The 27,188-nt window shown below is 36.1% G+C and overlaps 1 protein-coding gene across 4 annotated transcripts in view; it reads right to left on the reverse strand.

Annotated features, from left to right (window-relative positions):
• The window catches only part of NFATC2 (nuclear factor of activated T cells 2), a 349,933-nt gene that overhangs the window by 110,730 nt on the left and 212,015 nt on the right, over window positions 1-27,188 (reverse strand). The window lies entirely within an intron of this gene.

Below are 27,188 nucleotides of genomic sequence, written 5' to 3' on the forward strand. Positions count from 1 at the left end.
CCATACTTACAAAAATAGTTTTCAGGTGAATACACTTGTATTCCCAAAGCTGGTGCCCACAAAATGACTATCAGTAAGCTCGTACCATTCTAGCCTTCCTGCTCTGCCTAGATTTGTGGATTTGTGGCTTGGGAATGTGGATGATAAGTCACAGACAAGCTGTGGCTAAAGGAAGAGTAAGTATTTGTCTGATCTTTTTATGTGGCTTTTAGCAGACTTCTGGGGTTTCACAACAAACAACCGAAAACATGTCAGAAAGGTAAACAGAAAATGAATTGTAGTTATGTCTGCAAGGCAGTGAAATATTCATTTTGTGGAGAAACTGGACAGTTCTGTGAAATTATTTTCTGAGAAAGGAAGGAAAATGACGTTAACACAATGAATTCATAATTGAACAAATATATCATGGAGAAAACTACTGAGAACTATAGAAACATTTCTCATGTTAAATGGAAAAGAGGATAGTCATGAAGAGAAAAGGAAGACTGTGTATGTGGATGGTGATTTGCATTAATAACAAAAGATTAGATTAGTTAAATATTAGTAGCCACACCCACAGAAATCTGACCCTTCCTGCACAGTATTCAAAGGCTATAAAGGAACTATTGGGGAAGACAGAAAATTCTTCCAGTCTGTTTTCAGCTCCTGCATAGTAAGACACACCCATCACACTCAAGAAAAAAATGTATGTACCATTACCAAAAGGCTACTAAAAAGTTTACAGCAACACAAGCAACAATTATGACAGACCACAGAACAGCAGACAGAATTTCACTCAGAAGCATTAGCATGTTAATCCTTCTGTAGTTACGTTTATACTCAGTCAAGTAAAGGGACATAGGTTGGTATCCATGAACAAGCTCCTACCAGCTTACATAAACCAAATCATCCTGTACTTTATACAGGCATATCCTGATAAACTGAAGCATTCCGGGAAATATAGTACCCTGCATCTGGAAAACAAGTAGACTAATCCCCATCCCAAAATGTGGGGAGAACTAATATATAGAAAAATAAAGATAAACTAGCAAACTAAATAAATTTGTCTTTAAGTTCTTAAAATAGTGATTCATCTGTTAAGTGACCCATTCTTTGAAAGAATATTAAATAGTCTGTAATATCCAACATGGTTTCCAAAAGGGACATGGAGTCAGTACTATACTGCATAGGTTAACCGAGTATATCATCACAATATCTGACATAGGACAGTCACTCCCTGTGCACGGGTGCCTGCATGCAGGTGCAAGGGGGTGCACTTGCACCCCCCTCGAATCGGCTGGCTGGTAGTGGTAGACTAATCTTCTTTAAATTAAAAAAATAAATAAATAATTTTTTTGTTCGTTTTTTTTAGGGCGTTCTTCTTTAAGAACACTTTAGTCACACAGATGCTTTTGCATCTGTGTGACTGATGTTTTACGTCTTCATCTTTCGTGCCCGTATGAAATTTGAATTACAGAAGAAGACATTTGGACTGGATTTCACGGATGAATGTACAAATGACAGGTAGGTGTGTCGCAACATAATATGTATTTTCCAGTAGTATACTGTATGTTTGTAGAGAGTCTTTGCTTAACATGCAACTTAGATGGTTTTTAGTTGCGTTACTTACAATATGCCGGCCAGGTAGTATGCGGAAGCAGACCCAAGTGTCATTTTGTTGGCAGAGTAACTTAGAAATATACTATTAAATTGTTATTAATGGCAGAAATCATATTTTGTGAAAAAGGTAGCAGGACATACTCATTTCTTTGTCTTTGCAGGTGAATATGGTAACAGACAGCAGCAGTATTACAATAAGGAACCAATTCACTTAAAATTAACACTACAAGAAGAAATGCAAGAGCTCAAAATATTTTAGTTTGGTATATTTTAGACTAATCTTTGTCTGCTAAAAAAGGGTATTATTTAATGCACACTGGAAATATTTAGTTTTTGTGTAGTTTATTTGCAATGAGTTAACACCTCATGAAACTAACATGGCTCTACTTCACAGTCATTCAAAATGTTTTAAAGTTCTTGTTCTCCCTCCCCAACTTGAATCAAGCTGAGTTTTCTAGTTCTTCTCCAAACATAGCTGCATCCTCGTAAATGCAATAAATGCAGTTCTGCTAATTCTCCAAATATATCTACAGATATTTCCCTATCAGATTGTTTCCAATAAATTTCTGTCTGATATCCTCCAATAGTTCCTGATTTTTGCATGACAATAGAAGGAAGCTCTGTGGCGATCATCTCTCACAACGAGTCTCTTTATCTTTTACATTAGCTACTGTCTCGTCAGTAGACCTCCCTACAGTAACTTGTTTCTACATAGCCCTTCCTTTTTATAGGAATAGTGTGTGTGGTGGTCTCATTCGGGATAAATGCATGGGTTCTTCCTCATCCACACCACCCCATATCGGTCACTAGGGGCCACAGTACAACGCACATGCACATACAAACACACATTTGTGTATCTATGCACACACTACAGTCTATGTATTTGTGTCAATGCACTCACTATGTATTTGTGCATGTATACCGAAAGTTATAAAAACGTGGCAGAATGCTGTTATGCTTGCCCATTTTCAATGTCAAGATTTGTGCGTTATGTAACAGAAGATATGTTAGGATTGGCAACAACATGTGCTGGAAGTCTCTGTCCGAGCCAGTGCTCGCAATTTGTGCTTCACAGCTGTCTACACCATTGGAGAAGGTGCAGGCAGTGTTTACCACTACCTAATAGAACAATAGATAGTGGACAGATAGTGGGCCATTTGGGAGTGAAAAAGGAATGTTGAAAGGAACGAATCAACATGTGGAATCCAGGAGCGTGTACGGTAGGTTTATTTCTGTGGACACAAAAATATGTGTAATATTAAAATTATTAACTATAGGGACCTTTTAGTGCCCTGTAAGGATCATATTAGGGCTGTCTCATGCTTTATCAATCTGGTAGCAAGCCATATGTAATATGAATATGATTGTTGTATATTATGTGCTGCAGAGAATTCTGGGTTTGAACTAGATGGTTGATGACCCTAACATGCAACCCTTTAATAAGATTTGGAACTCCTTAAAATGGGAACTGTTGGAACATCCCTCCTTATTTTGAAGTGATAAATCTAGAATGAGTTGTATTGTATCTATGTTGAATACTTTATCCTTGTATACATAATCAGTTCTTTTTCTTTCTGCATTCACACTTGTGTTTTCTGTTGCTGCAGATGTATTATTTAATATAACCGTGTTCTCAGACATTCACCATAAGCCATAAACTGATGAGAATTAAACCATTATAGAGGGAATTTTATCACTAATTTGATTGTTATGCCTCTATTACTTTAACAAATGATAACATAGTTCCTTCATTTTATTTCTTTTCAAAAATTTGCAGTCCAGTTTTTTTTTGTTTCCTGTACTGGAAGAAATTGGGTTCATCTGCTCTATTTCTGAACAGCATTAAACAATATGTAATGCAGTCCTTTTTTACCACATATACTTCAGCATTCTGAGATAATCTGGAATTGTTGAGCAAATATAGGTGAGCAGTTTTGCCATTTGCCCTAATAGCTAACTCAATAGTACTGGAGCACATCTTAACTGGGTGTGCTTTGACTGTTAACTACTGCAGGCAGCACTCTCATTCATTTACTTTAGTGACAGCATTTTAATAAAAGATGTCTCAGTATCTTAATAGATTTGCTGGTGTGCATCATGCTGTTGCTAAGTTCCTAAGTTCCTGGATCAGCCTGAGATGTGTTCCTGTATGTCTTCTCAGTTACTCTAATGACATTGTTACAGTTCTCTTGTCCTACCTGCTTCAGAAACTGAATGTTGTGTTGGCAAACAGTCTTTTATTCCCTATAACGACCTGTACATTAGGTCATGTTTAAACTGCAGAGAAATTGATTTAAACCAATGTTTGCTAATTTCTTTTTCAAATTGTGACTTCTGGCACCCACCTACCTCCTTTGTCTAAGTAGTAAAGTACTGTAAATTGCCTATGTCCAGGAATTTAAAATCATTTACTATTATTTCTGTGCAGTGCTGCAAATTGTTTCTGAGATTTCTAACATAGTTAAAGAAGGCTTTTTAGTTACCCTTCACCTAGTTGGTTATTTTTACCTCATATCTGGCTTTGATTGATTTGCTCAGGGTAACGAGCCCCCTATTAAGTTTAGCAAGAGTGCCCTTAGCATCTTGAGAGTTAAATTTATTTTTGCAGGCAATATGTTTTCTTTTATTACAGAGCCTGTTTATATTTGGGTTAGACTAAATGGAATTATTCTTAAATGTGGCTTTCTATTTACTTCAGAGGAGGATAGATGTGTCTATGCAGCTATTTACATGTGCATAGGATTTGACAGTAAAGGATTCCACATAATTCAGGCAATCGTTTAGTTTTAGTAGATTAACCTTAGCATAATCTCTGAAAACAGAGGTATTGGAAGATGCTTTTGGCTTCAGTCTTATAATGAATGTGACTGATTTGTGGTCCAGTTTAACTAGGGAAGAAGTGGCAGTCAGTGGACACCAAAGTTGTCCCATATTGCTAAGGACCAAGTCCAGGATTTTATCACTCCTGTTTGGGTAGAGACTAACTGATCCAGATATCCTGTATTGATGAAATCCAGAACTGTCTGGGAATACATACTCAAGGATATACAAGTTTCCCAGTTAATGGAGGAATAGTTGATTGAAGTCTCCTAGAATAATGATGTTGGCTTAATGCATAGGGACACCATATTAGTTAGGTAGGAGATATGGACTGATGCGGTACATAGAGGGGACATATAGTTAGGTATGACACAGTAAGGAGTTTTGTTAATGCCAAGTTGGATGTAGAGGAGTTCCACATCATTATCTCACCTAGCAAGTCTGGAGATGAATTGTTCTTTAAGAATATGTAGACACCATCACTCTTTCATCTAAGGTGGTAGGCCTGAACTTGTGGCAGGTATTGAAATTCTGCATTAAAAGAGTGCTGTCATCGGTCTTGAACTAGGTCTCTGTGATGATGCATATATAGATGTTTTCCAGGGAAAGGAGTGCTTGTAAGGAGTGGACTTTTTTATCTTAGGCTCTGAAAAGGAGATTGGTTATTTTCTAATTCATGTAGCTATAAAATTTAGTATAAAAACTGTAAAAGTTTCTGTATGCAAACACACTATTTATTAAAGCAGCATCATGGTAGGGAGTACTTCAGTACAGAGAGATTCAACTATATACATAACCATGAGTTCCTTTATACCTTTCTGTCAAAAAATAAAAAAACACCCAAGTTCACACAGAGTTTAAAGTTGTTGTAACGTTGACAAAATCTATTTATGTACATTGTCAAGACTGGAATGAGTAAACATTGTAAAAATATGTGGAAAGGAGGACAGTTTGACAAAGTCTCTAAGAGAGGTAGCATACACCTCAGCTGTACAGGTTTTTGCAGAATGTCCAGATTTTTGCCCCATATTCCTCCTAAAAAGGATTGAAATTGCTAAATAGTTTTAGACATCATATCCTTTAGAAAAATGCATACCAACACAAATCCTGTTATTCTAGCAATTTTATTATAAGTTCATGAAAGCAATATTTATAATCTGTCCCTGTTTATTTTAGGCTTTGTCCAGATTTCTTGCACTAAGAAGTTAAGGTGTGTGTGTGTGTGTGTGTGTGTGTGTGTGTGTGTGTGTGTGTGTGTGTGTGTGTGTGTGTGTGTGTGTGTGTGTGTGTGTGTGTGTGTGTGTGTGTGTGTGTGTGTGTGTGTGCGTGAGAGAGACAGAGTCAGACAGAGAGAGAGAGAAATGCCCTAGTTAGATCTAGCAGGTGGAATTTATTTTCAAGTGCATTTTCAAGGAATTGTGAGCTTCAAGGGAAGCAAAGGTCACTGCTGCTCATGCTAAGTCTGCTTAAAATGTGCAACGGTTTTGTTTAGCAAATGGTATCATTATTGTGGTATAGAATTTTAAAGCAGTGTTAGCGCAGCAGGTAGCATACTTGCATCTTGATACAAAGGGCTGTAGCTTCTATTCCTACATCATGTACATTTGTATTTTAAGGGGGTATGGTACTGCAGTCCTTAGTATGTCCTCCTTTGGATGAGACACCTAATAACTATGAACCTGTTTTTCAGCTTGCCACCCATTCTATATTGCAATATACCAGCTTAACATTTCTTTTAATGTAACATAGGCAATTTATTCTTCAAGGGCAACAGGCATTGAATTTGTAAATGAAACACTAAAATACAAAGTTGCTTTCTAGCAACAACCTCTTCATTGGTTTCAGATCTCTTTAATGTGGAATTATTCGGATGACTTTTACTTCTGCAGAGATTCTGCATATTGATTGATATTGGTGGATTGTATGACAGAAGTTTGAGTGGCCCTTTATGGTTGAAATGTTCTGAATTGGGCAGGTTGTCATTATTAGTTGATATGATTTGTTTCAGTGCTTAAAGAAAAAATGTTCAGAACTATAAATTTAAAATACTCTCTAACAAGTGGTACTGTACTATACAAGGGATATAATTCAAATATCGTATAGTATAATTAAATCAGTCAGGAAGGTGAATCAAAGAACTTTTGCATGGTTCGAAAAATGTGCGCAAAGGTAAACTCACCCTGCCACTGGCCAGATGCATTTTCTTTAAATGTGGGTTTCAATGCTGTTTCAGTGAATGTAGGTTTCAAAGGTAGAGAAGCTTTAATGCTAGATCTGTTTTCTTTGTAAGACTATTGCTTGTTTAGGTTTAGTAAATGTCTATCAGTGTTTGTGCTATAAAATTTGAAATAAAAGTTGTAAATAAATCCAGATATCTGTAATCATTGTAGAAGTAAAGCATAAAACAGTATGCACACAGAGATTTGAACAGTGTCTATGACAAATAGGGAGAAATAGACAAGTAATGGGACACTGGAATGGCTGCAGGGGTGCTGCGTGGGTGGAGGCAGTGGGGCTGTGTGGGTGGGGTTCTGGGTTAGCACCCCCCTGCAAAAACTCCTGAGGGTTCCCTTGTCCCTGTGATATACCTGGATTACACAAAGTTGTGTAATACAGTATATTACTGCATCAGTACAATTCTTGATTGACACTGGTTTCTTAAAAGAAGTAATACCCTACATCAATAACTACTTAAGCTTACATACAGAAGCAGTTTCCTGTCAGCAGCCTATTATGTATCAGATACTTGGCACCTGCAAAAATATGATATAATCCAAAATTCTCTTAAAATAGGTCTGTAATTTTCACTGCCCTGTGTAATCCAACTTTTATTACATTTCAAATGGTATAAACATGGCAGCATATTTTTTCACTGGCATATCACCCAGTACACCTCAATGATCATGTAGCATAAATTCAATTAATTCTGTATTTCAACTTTATAGACAAGTGGCCATGCCCTGAGCTGGCAGTGCCCAGCATGACAGTTACAATCCAAATGTGAAGTCTTAATCTTGAAATACATATCACAGTGAAGGAGCAGGCAAACTATTGCTATAATCCCAGATGATTATGAGTGGTAATGATGGGCTTGAAGAAAATGTCAAAGGCAAACGATAAATAAGGTAACATATCATCTTGATATAACTACTACAGCCTATGAAACAACCTTCTATAACATTTAACTTAAGGATATATACATGTATTGCATGGTAGCAGTTGATATAAGGCTATAATGAGGAGTTATAAATAAGATATCATGCAGAGAATACAAAATATGAATCCAAAACATTCTAAGGATATGCTACATGCCTTTGTGCCATAAGATATACAAATATATTACATACAAAGAAGTCCACAATACCTAAAGATTTCAGGGAGTATCCAAAGTGGGGGCTTCAGATGCCCACCCTTACTAGAGGGAACTCTTTTGTCATTCCCGCTCCTCTTGTGGCTGTCACTCCACACACCTTGACCTATGTAGGGTGGGGGGCAGAGTTTCAGATCCAGACGATCCAATGTTTATGGTAAAAACTGGAGTCCAGTATTTTTCCAGATTATTCTGGTATAGGTGAATACCTGCTGTAGTGCATGGATGTGTGCAGGCAGATTAGATTTTCATATATTCAGAACTAAATCCATTAGGAATGACTCTCAACTTTTTGTGGCTTTGTCTGAAAAAAGAAAAACATGGGTACATTTTACCTGTCACCTTAGGGGGCACTGTGATAAGGAGTATATTCTGATGAATGAGGTTGCTCAGGATAATGAGGTAAGGACTCTGTCCTGTTGTTACTGATGATTTTATTATTTATTTATTTATTTCCAGTTTGATAACCGGGGAAGTCCACTGATGATGATGATGGATCTCCTCACACCAGACATGAAAATGGAGTACTTACAATAACCACACTGCTGAATGAGTAAGATCCATTCTCAGAGATATGCTCTCCTTCCACTTCTTCCTTCTTACTAAGTACAGAGGTATATTTTCTTATTGCCACTTTGCATGGCATTGCAGATATCTAGATATGAAGGCCCTGACACATTGCATTATGGGTATAAGGAGAGGCCTAGTCACCTGTGAAAGCTTCAAATGCTGAGCTGCCTAACACCTACTAGCGATAGTCCTACTGCTACTGTTAGAAATATGCTCATACAACTCAATCACTGTAGTAGGTACTTCATTTGTGTTTTTAGTTTAGCTATATCTTTTAAAGCATGTGCAAGAAAATCCTCCATCAGGTTCATTTTGAGTAATTTCCTCAATTGTGTGTAGCTGTTTACATTTTTTTGATGTCTGGTGGGACTGAGTTCCAGCTTGTTGGTGCCATCTTTCAGAAAACGCATTCACAGATGCAAGATGGAATAAAGGTCTGTAGAGGAACAGACCTTCTTGACTGTGCAGTGAGTAGGATGAGGTTCTTGTTTGTAGAATGATAACCATTGCTGAGAAGTTTTAAAGTTAGGGAACTGAGCAGAGAGGTAGCGCTACCTGATACTGGAAGACAGTTGGCTTTCTTAACAGACAAGCAAACAGTGACATTCTGAATTGTTGGATAACTAAAAGAAGCATGATATTTTATTTTCTGTTGTTTGGAGCAAGGTAGCATTGTGGGATTAACTCAGTGAGAGACAAGGTATATTAGAAACCTAATTATAAGTACACTGATAGGCATGGCCTTCCTTACTTCAAGTGTGAGAATGTGAGGAATTTTGGAAGCAGTATTTAAGTTTTTTTAACCATAGGAAGATTACTTTGTTGAGTTTAAGAACAATGTCAAGAAATTCAATCTCAGCATCTTGACACCTTGGCACAGAAGAATAAAGCCCTGACAATGACCCCCCCAAAAAATTCTCGATTAGTAGTAGGTCTGGAGAAGGTTGGGTTCAGATGAGCATCTATCACTGGTTCAGCCATCCTGGGGGTAAGGGATGGTATTCCAGTGATGAACGTACAGCCAGAAGCTAGGGATGTGGGCTTGGTCTTTGCAAGCCCATGACTCTGGTTCTCTCTTAGGTAAGCATGCAGTATGTGTGAGTTAGCATTGGTATGCATACCAACAGAGATAGATAACTATCTTGGATTAGTTTCTTTCCTTATGCCTGCAGTGTTGGCAATGCAGGAATAGACTCCATTTTCCTTGCAGCCTTAAAATGGACGGTGAGTAGTCAGAGAATTAATGAAAATAAATAGTTATAAAAGTTTAGCAACACCATGCTAACTATTTTACTTTATACTTTTTGTTTCCTGACAAACCAAGGCTCCCAAGTTCTGCCTGAATGCTGACATTTTGCAATAATAGGGGCAGATACCTGCCTGCACAGGAAGGCAGACTTGAACTTAACAGTCTATATAGCATAAATCAATGCCCGCAGATTTGAACTTAACATTCCGTAGAGCATAAATAAATGCCCACATTTTAACCAGGTAGGCTCACAGTCCTTTTTCAGGGGCAACCCAGGAGCAATGTCTGGTTAAGTGATTTCTTTCTCATGGTTACATAGTTGACAAATGAGGGCTAAGGGAATCAAACCTGTACCACAGGAACTATAGCTCACTGATTTAACCCTCTGCACTACCTGCCATTCTTAAACATTGAGTAGCAGGGTAACAGTTCAAACATTTGTTTTGGAACATTAGTTGTTTGAAGGTGAATTTACTGAAAAACATAATTGTTGACTTTTGCCATCAAAACCATAGCATTTAGAAGCATACCAATTAAGTGACACAAAATGTTAAAGAGCTCCCTGATTTTGGCACAAAATGTTGCTCCATTGCATCTTCAGAAAAATAAGCAAATTACACAGAAAAAGGAAATTGTGGGAAAATACATACAAAAATGTTTTGGAGGAGGAATTAGGTTTAAAAAAAGGCAGGAATTGAACAATTTATGTAATGTTGGATTGACTATATTGTACAAAAGACTATATATATGTTGTACAATGCTTGTAAATGTGAACTTGTTAATATGGTTTATTTCGTTTTATATAAATGTAAGTTTGCATATGTCACAAGTGATAATTCAATAAAGGTGTTTTTAAAAATTTGCTCCATTCATCCTATACTCTCTATGCTTGAGGCAGAACAGTGAAGATTAAAGACAGGAAATACCACCACATATTAACTAAAAATTACTATCCATTTCACTCATGTTACTTTTCTTTGACAACATTTTTAAAAAAGAAAAAAGTATTACATTTAAAGACTTACTTACTTTCTGAAAATACAAGATAATGTACATAACAAGAACATTTGCAAATTGTGCTACGTGACCTTTGTCCCTTAACTTTTTGTCTTTGACCCTGATTGCTGAGCTAACAAGTTAAGAGCTATGTCTAAAACGTTAAATTTCTCTGACATTCAAGTGATTAAGGGCTGACTGTAAGTAACTACAGGAGTCTGTGGATGTTGCAAACAGCTAGCATTTACACATACTTTAGAGGCACAACCCCAAGTTAATGTTTTTTATAAAAACTTTAGGGTTGTAAAACAATTTTAACACGTGAGCATTTGAAAGATTTTTATTTATATTCTCTGTATTATAGGTGTTAATTTTAAACTCCAGATGGGTGCAGTGTAACAGTTTTACCCTCAGCTATTCTTTAGATTCACATAAATTTCGATTTGCTTAGCCTTGTAATATAGAGTGGCTTATATGCAATATAATAATTAGTTTTTATAAGGCTATTACTTTACTGATTTTTGTCATTTTTGATAAGGGACTGCTTTGAGATGCTTTTCGTGGCTTTGGCATTGTGATGTTTGCTCATATGATACCTAAGCTATACTGATGACCTATAATGCACTGAAACTCTTTGTCCCCAATGAGTTTGCATTAGGTTTGGTAATACAAAAGAAGCTATACTAAATTCTTTGTAATTCTAGCTGCTTAGTACAGAAAATGGGTTTCACTTTTTAAGGAACTTTGCTTAACCCTGAGGTGCCAGGCTGAAGTGCAAGGTATTAGTGATTAAGACTCTAAAAGTGAGATCACTAATGCATAATTTATATGGATTGTAGGAATTCTTCTTACTGAGGTAAAGCAATCTCACAGTAAGGATATTTAATAGGGTGTGGAGGGTACGGTGGGTAAACCCACAATGCAAAAATGCTTTAATTATGTTTATGTTTCGCATTTTGAAGGTATACTATTTCTTGATCATTCATTATCGCACTTGTAAGTTTCACTTACATGCTAAATACATTTCTGCAATGGAGCTCCTAGATGCCTTACTCTGAAGATTATTTTGTTTTGTTTTCCTTTTTCATGTGAAATTCTCAGAAAATAGTATTGTCAAAAAAAGTAAAAATTATAAGATTTATGCAGGACTTTTATCAACATTTTTTCTGCATTCTGGGTATATATTTATTGACGAGTAAACATTTTTTGCTTAACAGCTTTAAGTATCAGGAATCTTTTTTTTCAGCAGATGAAATATATGTAAGTAAGAGGGAAAAATTTGATGATAGGCATGACTATTTTTCACAGAAAGGATGATGTTTGAAGGGGGGGCAGGATCCAAATAAGCAGTAGGCATAGGCCAGTCTCTCTCACACACACACACACACACACACACACACACACACACACACACACACACACACACACACACAAAGAATTTGGTGGATGATCAGTTCTACTTATTCATCATGTCTTGAAACTGGAGCTCCAACAGCCTATAGTTTGAAAGGGGTGGCATGCAGACTGTGCAAGAAGGCACTGCAGCCAGGAACTGAAGAAAACACTGAAGCAATGCGATATAAAAATGTAAGTTTTGCTCTAAAACATGCATCTCTGTCTCTATATCTATGTCAATACCTATCTCTCTCTCTCTATGTAAATCTACATCTCTCTCTCTCTCTCTCTATATATATATATATATATATATATATATATATATATCATATGTGCATGTGTGTGTGTGTGTGTGTGTGTGTGTGTGTGTGTGTGTTAAATGGGGTGCTTTATGTATACATCACTACCACTGCAACACAGAAGGGATTGTAAGCTGTACTGCCATGAGTGCAGCTTGCCTTTCTCATTCTGGTGGACTTCTGTAATTACTATGTAATGCAGCTTTTGTATTTATCTTTAATGCAGAGTATAGCTGTCTGTCAATTGCATTGCATTATTGCACATGCTGTATATCCTGAAAGCATATAGCTGTGTAGCAACTGACTTTTCTGTACAAAATAACATCGCTGCAGAATTCATGATTGTTGTTTTCAGCTGATGGATAAAGTTATTCCAGCCCATTACGCATAAAAGCCCACGTTTTTTTTCCTGGGTTCTACATCAAACCTTTTGTTTTCTGGATGACAGTTGTAGTCGGGTTGACTGCATAAGTATGGCATAAGGTCAGATGAATCTCTTTGTTTACCTCCTTTATATCCAGCTAAGTTCTAAAACTTTATTGTATTAAATAAGTTGGTCTGTCAACAAAGCAAAATTTTGTTGAAGGTTGGCATAGGAGACCGTGGTGTCTCCTGTCCAAAGGAGTAGTCAATATATGGTCATTTATGGCTATGCTAGTTATGGAACAAACTCATATGGTCAATGTATGAATTTCTTTGTTCAAGAAACTAATGGATAGGAAAGATAATTTATTTTATTTTTATTTATTTTAATTAGCATATGTTTGCAAGCAAAGTCCATCTGGGCTATGAAAATCCTCTTTGTGGAGGCCCTGGGAAAAAAGTTTCACAAATGATAACACTGTTTGAAAAAAGTAAATTAACTACATGATACAATTATAAGTAACAATGTCAAAATAAGTCCATTCAATAAAACAATTTGCCTTATAGACCTTGTCTGCGAGTTTATAAGGATGTGGCAAAAAACTAAATTTCAGGTGTAGTTTGAAAAGGAAATATATGTAAAAACATGTATTTCTGCAGACATAAGTGTAGTAATTATTTACAGCAGGTCTATGCATACTATTAGTATATGATAAAGAGGGTTATATTTAAGGAAAAGAAGCAAGAGACTGAGAAAATGTGAAAAAGCATATGGTATTTCAGGGAAAATGAATAGAAGAAAGAGTGTGAGAAAAGAAGACTAGTTACATATGGTGAGTCAGCTAAAGGGACATTGAAACGAGTGGTGTTAGAAACCATTCACAGCTTGAGTTGTTTGTTTATTGAAGTGAAGTAGAATGTAGGCTTGAGCATGAGCATCTTATTTCTTTCAATTTTTTTAACCTGGATGTTCCAAATGGGCAGCCTCTCTCAAGGTGAAAAGCTCCACACATATGCATGCTAGAAATTTAGATATAGTAGTTATACATCTAATTAACATCAGAGTGCAATATAATAGTATGACAACGATTAAGTAAGCAGTTACACTAGGTATGGTACATTTTACATAGTGCAAAATGAAGATGAATGACATAGAAACAGAAAAATCTACACATGCAGCCAGAACAGAAGACTAGGAATACAATTAAATACATAGTGGTGTATAACTAACAAAGGAAATACATTTGTACCAAGTATAACTAACAAGGGAAATACATTTGTACCAAGTATAACTAACAAAGGAAATACATTTGTACCGAGTATAACTAACAAAGGAAATACATTTCTACCAAGTATAACTAACAAGGGAAATACATTTGTACCAAGTATAACTAACAAGGGAAATACATTTGTACCAAGTATAACTAACAAGGGAAATACATTTGTAATGAGTATAACTAACAAGGGAAATACATTTCATTTTTAGGCAAAGCTCAAATTCTAAACCTACCACCCTAGAACACAAAAAAGGAAAAAAACTAAGGGTAATGCTGCTCAATGCCAGAAGTCTAAATCTCAAAATGCACGCACTCGAGGCCCTTCTCAGTATGGAGAACATCGATGTCTGTGCAGTGACAGAAACCTGGTTCAAGGCTCCTGAGAGCACCCCAGCACTATCAGGTTTTACCTCTTATCATGCGTTCCGGCCCCAAAATCCGGACAATACCAAGAAAGGAGGGGGGGTATCCATATTCATCAAAGACACCCACACCTCAAGACTGGTGGCAACGCACGATGCATCGGAGACCATCCAGGTGCAATTAACCATAGGCAAGACTGCTCTGCAAATTGTAGCATGTTACAGGCCACCCTCACAAACTCAGGAACCTCACATGGCCTTCCTGAAAACACTAGAGGGGATAAATGTATCACCAAACACCATCATATTAGGTGACTTCAATTACCCTAATATAGACTGGGAACACTACTCAAGCCCAAACACCCTAGCCCAAAAGTTCCTGGAATTCATAAACTCAAATGCCATGGAACAACTAGTCACCATCCCCACAAGAGGAGAAAACATACTTGATCTCATCATCACGAACATGGGAGCACAATGTTCAACACCGGAAGTATACCCCTCACTGGTGAGATCAGATCACAAACTAATCTCGATGGAGGTCCTCATCCCACCCCCACCTGAAATAAAAAAGACCACAGTAAAGAACTTCTCGAAAGCCGACTTCACACTTCTAAAGACTAGTGTGGTCTCCTTTAAGGCCCCCGAGCCGGCGGAAAACAGTACTCAAGCCGCTGAATCACTTACAAATGCCTTCTACCAGCACCTGCAGGACTGCATGGATAAGGCAATCCCAAGCAAAACAAAGACTCTTTGTACCAAAGGCAAGCGTCCAGTCTGGTGGACCCCAGCCATAAACAAACTCTACAACAAAAGGAGGAAGCTACTACAAGATAGAGCAAAATCCTTAAAAGGTAAGACACCCTTGATCACTATAAGTAAAAACTAAGAGCTCTCATAAAATCATCCAAAGCAAATTTTGAGAGAAAAATAGCTAAAGACTCAAAAGACAATCATAAGGCCTTCTTTAGCTATGTTAGAAACCTGGGAGGAACCTCCCAGATATGCTCAGAACTAGTTCAAAATGATGTGAAGATTACTGATCCTACAGACATTGCCAACATACTGGCTGACAGGTTCAGTGCAAACTTCTCCCCTCCCCAAAAGGAGAGATATCTATACCAAGCGTTGCAGCCCCCAAACATCTCCAACGCCCAAGTGAGAACTGCTCTCCAAAGCAAAAACACAGCATCCATGGGACCTGATGGTGTCCCCGGCTGTGTGCTCCACTTAACTCAACGAGGAATTAAACCCACAGCTAGGACAGCTGTTTAATCATAGTCTTACCTCTGGATACGCACCCAGGAGTGGCGCACTGCAACTGTGGTCCCACTTCACAAAGGCGGTGCCTCCACCGACCCTGGAAATTACCGCCCATTAGCTTGACAAGCCTTATCTGCAAAGCCATGGAGAGGATCATAATGGACCTCATAAATAAAGACATAGGGAATTTGCAGACTTTGGATCCATCCCAGTTTGGCTTTGTCAAAGGCAGATCATGCCTTCTAAACTTGGTTGACTTTTTCAAACAGTCACCAAAGCCATTGATGAGGGAAAGGCAGTCCATACAGCCTACCTCGATCTGGCGAAGGCCTTCGATACAATACCCCACTCGGGTATCATTGAAAAACTCATCAGCTTAAATGTTAACCCGTACATCACAAGATGGGTTGCAAACTGGCTGAGTGACAGAACCCACAGGGTCAGAGTTGCTGGCGCCATGTCAGACTCAAAGCCTGTCACAAGTGGTGTACCACAGGGCTCAGTCCTGGGCCCACTCTTGTTTGGCATCTACTTTTCCAAGTACAAGCAAACACAGGAGGGTTATGGCTGACAAAGTTTGCAGATGACTGCAAACTGGGCCATAGTAGAAAACACATCTGACACAGATATCGTTCAGAAGGGTCTCACAGAAACGGATAACTGGTGCCAGAGCCATGGCCTAAAGTTAAATGCCAAAAATGCATAGTCATACCCTTCGGGAAAAACAAGGTTACCCCTAGCTACCAAATAGGTGGCAATCCACTGAGCATAGAAGAAGTTATCAGGGACCTGGGGACCCAGGTTGATAGTAGTCTGTCATTCGACACCCATGTAGCTAAAGTAGTTAGGAAGACCTTCTACATTGCCCACCTTATCATGAAGGGATTCTCATCTAGATCAAGGGAGGTCATAGTCTCCCTATACTCATCACTCATCAGACCAATGATTGAGTACAATGCCCCATTCGAATGTATCTGACCCGACACTTGCAGCAGCTGGAGAGGCCACAAAAGTTCCTCACCAAAAGGATAAAGGGTCTCAAACATCTGTCCTATGCTGCCCGACTGAAAGAACTCCAGCTCTATTCAGTCGCCACGCTTGCTCAGAGGTGACCTTTGCCTAACATACAAGGCCATGTCAAACCCAGATTTGATGAATATGCTTCACCTCAAAAATCTAGATCCGTCAGAGCCACAAGGGCGGAGACTTAAACCTCGACACGGCTATTAATAGGACGCTGGAGGGATAGATTCATCACCCAAAGACTCCCTATGCTGTGGAATAAAATCCCGGTATATGTGAGGCAGAGCACCTCGCTGGCCTTGTTCAAGAGAAATCTTGACCAATGGATGGGAGATTGCAGATATACCCCAGGGATTACCTCAGTGTCACTGCTCAACAGAGGCACAGCAAAATAATGGGTATAGTTCCCCATACTAAAGGGGTGGCGTAAGCCACAAAACTATGGGCTAGGCTTGTAAATGCCCTCGGGCAGATAGCCTAGTATGAACCTATGAACCTATGAACCTATTTGTATAACTAACAAGGGAAATACATTTGTACCAAGTATAACAAACAAGGGAAATACATTTGTACCGAGTATAACTAACAAGGGAAATACATTTGTAATGAGTATAACTAACAAGGGAAATACATTTCTACCAAGTATAACTAACAAGGGAAATACAGTTGTACCAAGTATAACTAACAAGGGAAATACATTTGTACCGAGTATAACTAACAAGGGAAATACATTTGTACCGAGTATAACTAACAAGGGAAATACATTTGTACCAAGTATAACTAACAAGGGAAATACATTTGTACTGAGTATAACTAAGAAGGGAAACACATTTGTTAAATATAATATGAAGTTGAAAATGAATTTTTCATAATGTGTTTGTTAAAGAAAACAGGGTTTAGAAGCAGAGTGCCTTAGTGGTATGTATATTTTAATATTTTTAGTAAGATTTAACTTGAGATTTGTTGCAGTTATACAATATACATGTATTAAACATAAAGGAGAACACAAGATACTGACATTTCCTTCCAACCCATCAGTATCACTCACGACCATCTGGAGTCATAGTAATAGTTTGCCTGCTCTTGTGCTGTGATAGGTATTTCAAGATTAAGACTTTATGTTTGGATTTGGTGATGTGCTGGCTGGTCTTGTGAGAAATAAAGTTGTTGCTGTTTGTCTTTTCGGCTTTTCCCGGTTAGGAGTCACCACAGCAGAACTCCGGTCCGCTAATGATTGGCAGTAGATTTTTATGGTGCCGAGTTGCCAGCCCGATGCCCAACCTTCAATGAAGGCATGCCCATTTACGCATGTCTTTCGAATGCCACTCGACCGTGGGGAAGACATGCAGACTCCACACAGAAGGCACTCCAGCCGAGAATTGAACAGGAGAACCTCTTGCTGTGAGGCAACAACGCTTATTTTTCAAATATTTGCATTGGTACTGTTTTCTGTTATCATGGTTGTCATTCCCCTTTTTATTTTTTTCATTATTATGCATCACAGTATTTAGCAGTTCTTTCACTTAGTGTTAATCCTTAGCCACATTTTTACAGAGGGCAGTAGGGTTACCACCTTTTCAAATGCCCAAAGTGGGCCATTTTTTGTACAAACGTCAGATTTTGCAGGCAAAACATACCCATGGCCAGTACAAAGGACAGAACTTCTCTTTTCTGCCTAAATAAATGTTTATTCTTGTAGCATTTTAGTTGCTTATTCTGTTTCTTATAATATTTAGGTGTTTCAGAAACAGAATAACTGTTTTATACAACTATTACATTAAATATAGGAAATATGTGTATCCTAATATCTCAGGACATTTGCCATTTTTTCAATTTTTATGCAGGACACAACTACCCAAAGAGGGACTGTCCCTCGCAAAGTGGGATAGGTGGTAACCCTAGTGGGCAGGCACAACTCCAGTGCTGTGGGACATTGGAAAAAAGGGAAAAGTGGAAAAAAAATACACTCTGCATAAAAAATAGCTTCTCATAACTTTAAGGTTATATAGCTTGCAAATTAAAATAAATCAATACAGTATGCAAAATAAGAATGTTCATGTTAGTAAATTCCATATTTAAACACTTATGTTTAGTGAAATAATGGTTGTGCAAGGTATGTTTCAGTAAGGTGAAGCAGAACCAAATGCGAGTGTTTCTGTTGCATAAAAAGGGCTGTTAACCTCTACCAAAATGCACCCCTCAAAAATATTTTCTTGATCATGCTTACAAATTTTGTTTAATAAAATATGTACATTTCACAAATTTATTTTTGTTCCAGTTTTAGCTGCTCCAATGTGGTAAAATAAAGTTATGGCTGAAGGTTCCTTTTATACAGTTTGGAATTACCACCCTTTTAACTTACTTATTTCACAATCTAATAACATGGCATTATTTTACATTAATTATATAATTTGTTCTGCAGAGCTGCTGTGGAGGTTCATGCTATTCTATAAATACTCCACATTTCTCCAACTGTCACATAATTATCTTGTTGTAACCCATATTACTGTTAAGGAAGGGAATACACATGCATGAGTGTCAGTTAATTATGGCTGAAATTAACTCCGGTGTAAATAAGAATTAATTATAGAATGTGCCAAGCCCGGGGCCCCCACAGTGTTGTCTCATCCATGGCTTGATGTTTGCTTTTGTTTGTTCTTCACTAAGGTTATCACTATTAATATATGATATGTTATTTATGGCATCCATCAATCCTGTAATTAGCAATGTTTACAAAAGGTGGATCTCTTTATATGATATTTCCTTTACTGGTGACACGTGAGTTGGGCTACAGTAGATAAGTTAAGTCCTGCACAGCTGCTATATGTTTCCAGATGTTACTTTTCTGTGCAAGGTGATAAAAATGCAGTAAAACATAAACAAAATACTGGGAAACTACAGTACAGACCTGAAGAAAAGTCAAAACAAAACACTGCACCAGAGGGATAGCAGTCTCCATCTGGGAGAGCCAGTTTTTGACAAAGAATGCTTTCTGCCCAAACACAGTTTCATGACTTTTCAAGTCTTTGACTATTTTTACATTTAGCAACTCTGCAGTGAAACTTCAGTCATACAAGCCAATTTTTAACCCCACCAAAGTGTTTTGCTTGTTTCTGTGGTTGAGCAACCATAGTGTTAGCATATTTGGATAAGGAAAGTGAGGGGTAGCCTCCCCAAAAATGCTTTGCTACCAACATCACTTGCAGTTTTTGTAGGTATGTATTTGATAACTATGCTGTTAATATACTTAAGTAAGCAGGGGGGAGCAAACCACATAAAACTTCTTCCTACTTCTATCAACTGCAGTTTTAACAGGCTTGTATTTAACACGCATGGAGTCAATATAGTTGAGTATGGGATGTGAGGAGACAAACCACCCAGAATGTTTTGCTGCTAATAGCACCTGCAGATTCAGCAGATGTATATTTCAATCAGTTTGGCTTGATCAACTTGCTTTTGCAGAACTGTACTTCCTGTTCTCATAGTAGACCCAACTATTCCCACCCACCTGTTCACCATTAAGAATTTGGTACCTAAGAAAACATTATGAGAATATAAATACTCTCAAACCAATAAATGAAAATATAAGTCTAGACAAATTCTTATCTGATAATATTCTAAAGACTTTATCCCCTGGGAATATTGCTAAAATTGATAGACCTTTCACATTTACAGAACTAAAATAATCAAATAAACAACTTAAAAACTAATAAAGAACCATGGTTATATGGTTTAATTCCTGAAATATACAAAATGCTTCCTGATAATACCTTAAAAATACTACTAAACACATTTTGGGAAATCAAAACTACTTATAATATCCCACCATCATGGAGATATTCACTAAACTCTCCCATACTTAAACCTGATAAAGATCCTACTTCCTGTTCCTCCTATAGGCCCATCTCACTATTAAATATAGATTATAAGATTTTCATGAGCATAATATCAAACAGAATCAATTCCAGTATACCTAGCCTAATAGAGGAAGATCAGACTGGTTTTATTAAACACAGAAAAGTCCAATACAATATAATAAGACTTCTGACTCTTATAGATTTAGCTAATACAAATAAAAATGAATTAACAATAATGAGTCTGGACATAAACAAAGCCTTTGATTCACTGAGTTGGTCTTATCTATTTAAAGCTTTACAACACTATAAATTCTCCCTAAATTTTATAAAATTAATTAGAAACCTTTATGAAGACTCTGTTTCTTTTGTAAAGATAGGCTCTTTCTTATCCCCCTCATTTAAACTTAAAAAAGGAATAAAACAAGGTTGCCCTCTTTCCCCTTTAATTTTCACTCTAGCTGTAGAACCTCTAGCCAACTATATTAGAAATAATGTTCACATTAAGGGCTATAATTTAAATAGTAACACATTTCCAAAGATTTGGTTATTTGCTGATGATTTGTTACTAACTAGTGGAGACATTAATACATCTTCAGATCAGCTACTTAACACTTTAGATTTATTTGAAGGTTTATCAGGACTAAAATTTAATTATAACAAGACCCAGACTTTGTTAATAAATAAAAGACGACTATGAAAATAAAAAATTATAAATGCTTTAACTGGGACAATGCACAAATTAAATACCTGGATGTTCAAATGCATTCCACTCTTAAGAATACAATTACTACAAACTATAATATTTTATCAAATCTAATTATTAATCTCACAGATAATTGGAACAAACTTTATTTTACTTTTGAGGATAGACTAATGCTAATTAAAATGATAGTGCTACCTAAAATTCTCTATATAAGTCAGTCTTTAATCATTCCCTCAACCAAGAAAATATTAAAAAAAATTAGTAATAACCTACTAAAATGTCTGTGGTATCCTCAAAAACCCAGAATATCTTTACAAAGACATGTGGCAAGTTGGGAAGAAGGAGGTATTAGTTTTCCTAATATTGAATATTATGTAAATGCTTCTATTTTCAATATAATCCTTTTATGGTTAAACCCCTCATATAATTCATATTGGAAACTATTACATGAAAAAAATGTATTAAACAATAATAGAACATTAATTGACCCTCTAACTACAATACACCAAAATACCTTTATTTGGTCTTTAAAAATATATATACAAGATAAGCAGAAGTTAAAATCTTGCTCCTTTATTAGTCTAATAATAGCAAATTTCATGAAAATCACCCAATCTAACCAGTCAATTAAATTATTGCTTATACTAATGAATGTTTAATATCTTTTGATAAAAATAAAATGCTTGAATTTAAAAATAACGACTTAATATACTAGAACCAATTCTTATCCACTAATGGAATTTATTCAGCTAACCATATAATTGCTAGATACAGCCTACATAATAATAACTGGATATACATACAAACCTGTAGAGAATTTATATATAACAAAAGTATATTTTCCTTACAAACCCATGGAAACAACATACCTAAAACACTAGAACTATTGACTAATATAGTTGATGGTTCTTTGAAAGGCACCTCATTTACATCCCTGATATATAAAGTCATTAGATCTGATAATAATTCTACGAATGCTTCATTTTGGGAATACTCTACCAAAATAAATAATGGAGAATTTACTACTAAAAACAAGAAACTACTTCTAAAATCAGTACAAAAAACAACAATTTCTCCTTACTGGAAAATATACATGTGGAAATTCCTCCACATGAGTTATTGTACACCTCAAAGAATTGTGACAAATGATATGAAATGTTGGAGGTGTAAAGTAACAGAAGCTGACTGGTTTCACCTGATTGTTGTAGGTAATATGTTATCCCAATTTTGGAAGGAATTTGAATGTTTCTGTAATGCCTTATGGAATGATAATTGTGAAATTTCAAGTTCACTCATTTTATTTAATGTACCAGTACCAGAAACCATACCCAGATCTCAAACACACCCTCTTTTGTCAATACTTGCAGTAGCAAGAATGGTTGTGACAAAAATTGGAAAACTAATTCTCCTATATCTTTCAGAAATGAATTTATTTATTTATTTATTTAGCCAGGACCTTATGTGAAAAAGAAATATCTAGTTTAAAAATGAATACAAAGAATTTAACACACAAATTAATTGCTTGGGAAAAGTTACAATCATTACTAAAAAAGTTTTAGATGATTTCCTGAATGTATATAGAAGTATTTCCTTGTTATGGACTTTGTAAATAATTTGTTCCAGTTTTGAGTGTAAGTATGTTATTTACTGTTATTATTCTTGTTATAAAAAAAATAAAAAACATTAAAAAAAAAACAAAAAAAGAATTCGGTACCTAGCTGGAGTAAGCTCATAATAAGAACAAGTAAGAATTCATAAAGGTGAGTTACTGAGAAGGGGAGGGGAGTAACAGATACAGGTATCTAGAGATTACCAAAAACAACACCAAAGGAAGTAGAAAAAGCAAATGCCACAATCCAGTGACCACAAAGCAGTTTAATATACTCTAGTGCCTCAACACAAAATGCCTTCAATGGAATAAAACAATTTCTTAATAAAACATACCTTATATACATTAAGGGAACACCTAAACAATTACACAATTATACAATCAAGCAATTTAATACTCAGTTAATCATTCATTATAATAAAACTTTCCAATTATAAGACATATTGATTCCAGCAGGGGTTAAATTACCACACTTTAAAATAAAAAGAGATTCTTTATATAAATGTTTCTTTTTAACATCAGAAAATCCTTCACATTTTTCTATTTTTTCTAAAACCGAGCCCTGCAATCCTGCAGGGTCACCACTGTGATACTGTAGAAAGTGTTGTGCTAGAGGGCTTTCAAGTCTCTGCTTCTTAATATCTCTAATATGCTCCTGCAAACTGAGCTTGAAAGCCCCCTTACTTTCCCCCACATAAAACATATTTCATGGATAACATAAAACATAAACAACACATTTTGTACTGCAACCAAAATTACCTAATACATCAAATTTACAACCCTTAATATATTCAAAAGTCTGAACCACATATTTATATGAAAAGCATCTACCACAAGGCTGTATACCCTTAAAACTAGGCACCTTGCATGTATTCTGACATGGGGCTTTATATTTGTTGTACACAAGTATAGCTCTGATACTTCTTCCCCTCTTAAATGAAAAAATAGGGGTCTTACATAACTCAAACAATTATTTGAATTTAAAGAGATATTTCCAATTCTCTTTTACAATTTCTACCACCTTTTCACTCAATAAATCATACATTGTTACCGTATACATCTTTTTCTCTTCTTCTATATTAGTAACAATGTTACTACAATTATATTTGGTTAGCTTAACACCTTCCTTCTTCACCTTACATAAGTAACTTTTTACTTCCTTCTTCTTATATCCCCTTGAGATAAACATTTTTACTGTTTTATCATATTCCTCTTCCAAAATGATATCACTATTACATAACCGCTTGACTCGCCAAACGGAAGAGATTTCATGAGATGTGGTAGATGGAAGCTTCTGCCATGCAAAAAATTATTAACTTCCCCAAATTTTCTATACCCTCTAGTAATTATACCTTCCCTAGTACTACCTACTAAAATATGTCCAGAAAGACCACCTGTAAACCACAAGCTGAGGTCTCAAATTGCAAACCAAACCTGTTGTTATTCAGTTTACTTACAAACTTTCTGGCCTCTTCATGTCCGCCTGGGCAAATACATATAAGAACATCTATATATCTATATATCTATAATATTGGCAGACATATTCATTAAAGAATCGACTTTTATATACATATTCATGTTCAAAAAACCCATCATGATATTAGCATACATGGGTGATGGTATAAAGTCTCATTCAATTAAAAAAAAAATATTTGTCAAACTGAACTCCACTAGTTCAATAATATATATAGCTACAGGGCTGTCGCCCAAGGCAAACCTTAAAGCCTCAATCCCATAGTTATGCTCAATGCTGGTGTATAGGCTCTTAACATCTATCACCAGCCAAAACATGTCTTCCTTCCAGTGTGTTGTTTTTATTTTATTCAAAAAATCAAAAGTTTCTTTGATGCACGATAATTGTTTTTTTAACCACATCCAATAAATAATTATGTAAAAAGATACCCATTTTATTCAAAAAATACTGACATGCTGATACTATGGGTCTTTCTGGGGGTTTCAAAAGATGTTTATGTATCTTGGGAAGGCAGCAGAAGGTTGCCATTTCACATCCTTCTGCACTAAATGTTTTACTTACATCATCATCTGTAAAGTATCCTAACCTATTTCCTTTTAATACCACCTCTTCATAACTTTGAATAGACTTTCTATAATCTTCAATACAAGCTATACTATATTATTTATATCATGTAAATGTTCATAACGCATCCTAAGATATTGTTCATGATGTAACATAACCAGCCGGTTTGAAAATTATCTCTTTTCTATTACTTAATGTTTGCCACTCTAACAAGACATATTGGTTAGAGAAGGGGTTAAAGTACCATACTCATAAGAATTGGTTAATTGGTGATAGCCTTTTGTTCACTGCAGATAAGACAGAAACATTGCTGTTTATGTTTTTTCAGCATCTTGAGAGTTATATTTATTTTTGTGCTCAGTGACTTTTTTCTTTTATTACAGAGCTTATTTATATTTGGATTCTACCATAAAGGTTTCCTCCTCGATTGAGCTTATTTATATTTGGGTTTTACCATAAATGTTTCCCCCTCAATTGAGCTTATTTATATTGGGTTCTACCATAAAGGTTCCCCCTCGATTTGGCTTTGTATTTATTTTGGAGGTGGACAGATGCATCTATGCAGTTTTTTTACATGTGCATAGAATTTGGTGGTTTCAGTGTAAACATTGAGGTAATCATGGTAGAAGGAGATTTTGAATGTAGTAAAGTCATCACTCAGTTTTAATAGATTAGCCTTCAAATAATCCCTAAATATTGAGGTATTAGATAATGCTTCTGGCTTCAGTCTTGTAGTGAATGTGATGAATTTGTGGACTGATTTGATCAGAGAGAAAGTGACATTTGGTGGAGAGTAAGCTGCTCCATATTGGTAAGGACTAAGTCCAAGATTTTATCACCCCTTGTTAGGGTGCAGACTAGGTCATTCAGAGAGTTTGCATTGTTGAAGTTCAGAAAGGTTTGGACATACTTGTGTGAGGTTGTATAAGTCTCCTTGTTAATGAAGGGGTAGTTAAAGTATCCTAAAAGAATGACATTTGACTTAATGCATGAGGGTTCTATGCTAGTTAGGTTGGTAGTATAAGATGAGAGGGACATAGAGGGAGGTCTTATAGTTAGCTGTGATAAGGGTTTTGTTAATAGTAAGTTGGATGTGGAGGAATCATTATCTTGTCTAAAGAGTCTGGAGATAACAGTTCCTTCAGTGTTGGACCTGAGCATGAGGTAGGCATTAAAACCTTGTACTGATTTAGTGCTTTCATTGGTCTTGCTAATACTGTCTCTATTATCCTTGCACAGCTTTAACAAAACCTTAGAAAATGCTGCATTTTATATATACATGCAAAATATGATTTCTGCACTTTGATGTACATGAATATCATTTGCCTGGATTCTCATAAAAGCTATTACCATAGTCATACATCTGACACAATAGCCAGGTAAAACAATGTTCACTGAAGATGGAGCTGAAGTCAGACCTGGTGCAGTTTTAATAACTGCCTTCCCCATACTGTTAAACTGTCCCCACTATACACTGTGATGTAAATGCTGTACCCCATTTCTAGATGACATCAGACAGAATGTTTACACCTCTTTCAACCAGTTTATTGGTGTTTTAATTGCTACAATTAGGTTTCCTCCAAGGTAAGGATAAAAATAACAGTTCAAATAACAGGATAGTCAAGGACAAAGCTACACATTCAAAGCAGTGTTTTGTACACCCTGACAACCTGCCCTTCATTTTAATTTAGTTGTTAAGGATCTTGAAATAAATGTCTTGTTTTAATTTCTGTTCAGTTGCACCTTCCGTGACTAACACCTTTTCACAGAGAATAATGTAACTCTAGTTGTCACTTTAATTATGCCTGACAAAATGTTGAAGCCATTACCATCTTCAGAAGAGAATAAATATGCTGAAAAAAATGGTACGTCATATTTCAAGGATGGTTTTTTTTTTTTTTGGTCAAGAAGCTTAATTCTGTTTTCTTACACTACAAAACATAGCCTATTTAAAACATAACAGCAGCCAAAAATAACAAATATAGTTCATCGTTTCTTATAGAATGTGGCCATTAGTTTTATAACAGGCCAGATACTATATACATTTTTAATGCACTCAGATTTTCACATTATTTAACAAGCTGACAGTTTATTTTCTATTACATTTGAGTTTGTTGTTGTAGACACAGGCAACTCAGCACACAAACAATAACCAAAACTTGTATTGTTAGTCTGCCTGGACTGTAAACAGTCACCCAAGCTTTTGTCCCATGACAGTAAAATTAAAAGTGAACTAAAGCACCTGCATTATATAGACATTTTTTAAAAAATGCACTGTCACTTTAATTTTGTAATTGATTTTTTTATTGAAGGTACTGGGTACTTGTATAAAAATGGTGTCAGTTCATATTATTAACTGTTCTGATTAAGTCTAGTGACGAAAGCGCTTGACCTA

Source organism: Protopterus annectens, chromosome 12.part0 (assembly GCF_019279795.1).
Source record: "Protopterus annectens isolate FY-2018-M chromosome 12.part0, PAN1.0, whole genome shotgun sequence".
Taxonomy (NCBI): domain Eukaryota; kingdom Metazoa; phylum Chordata; order Ceratodontiformes; family Protopteridae; genus Protopterus; species Protopterus annectens.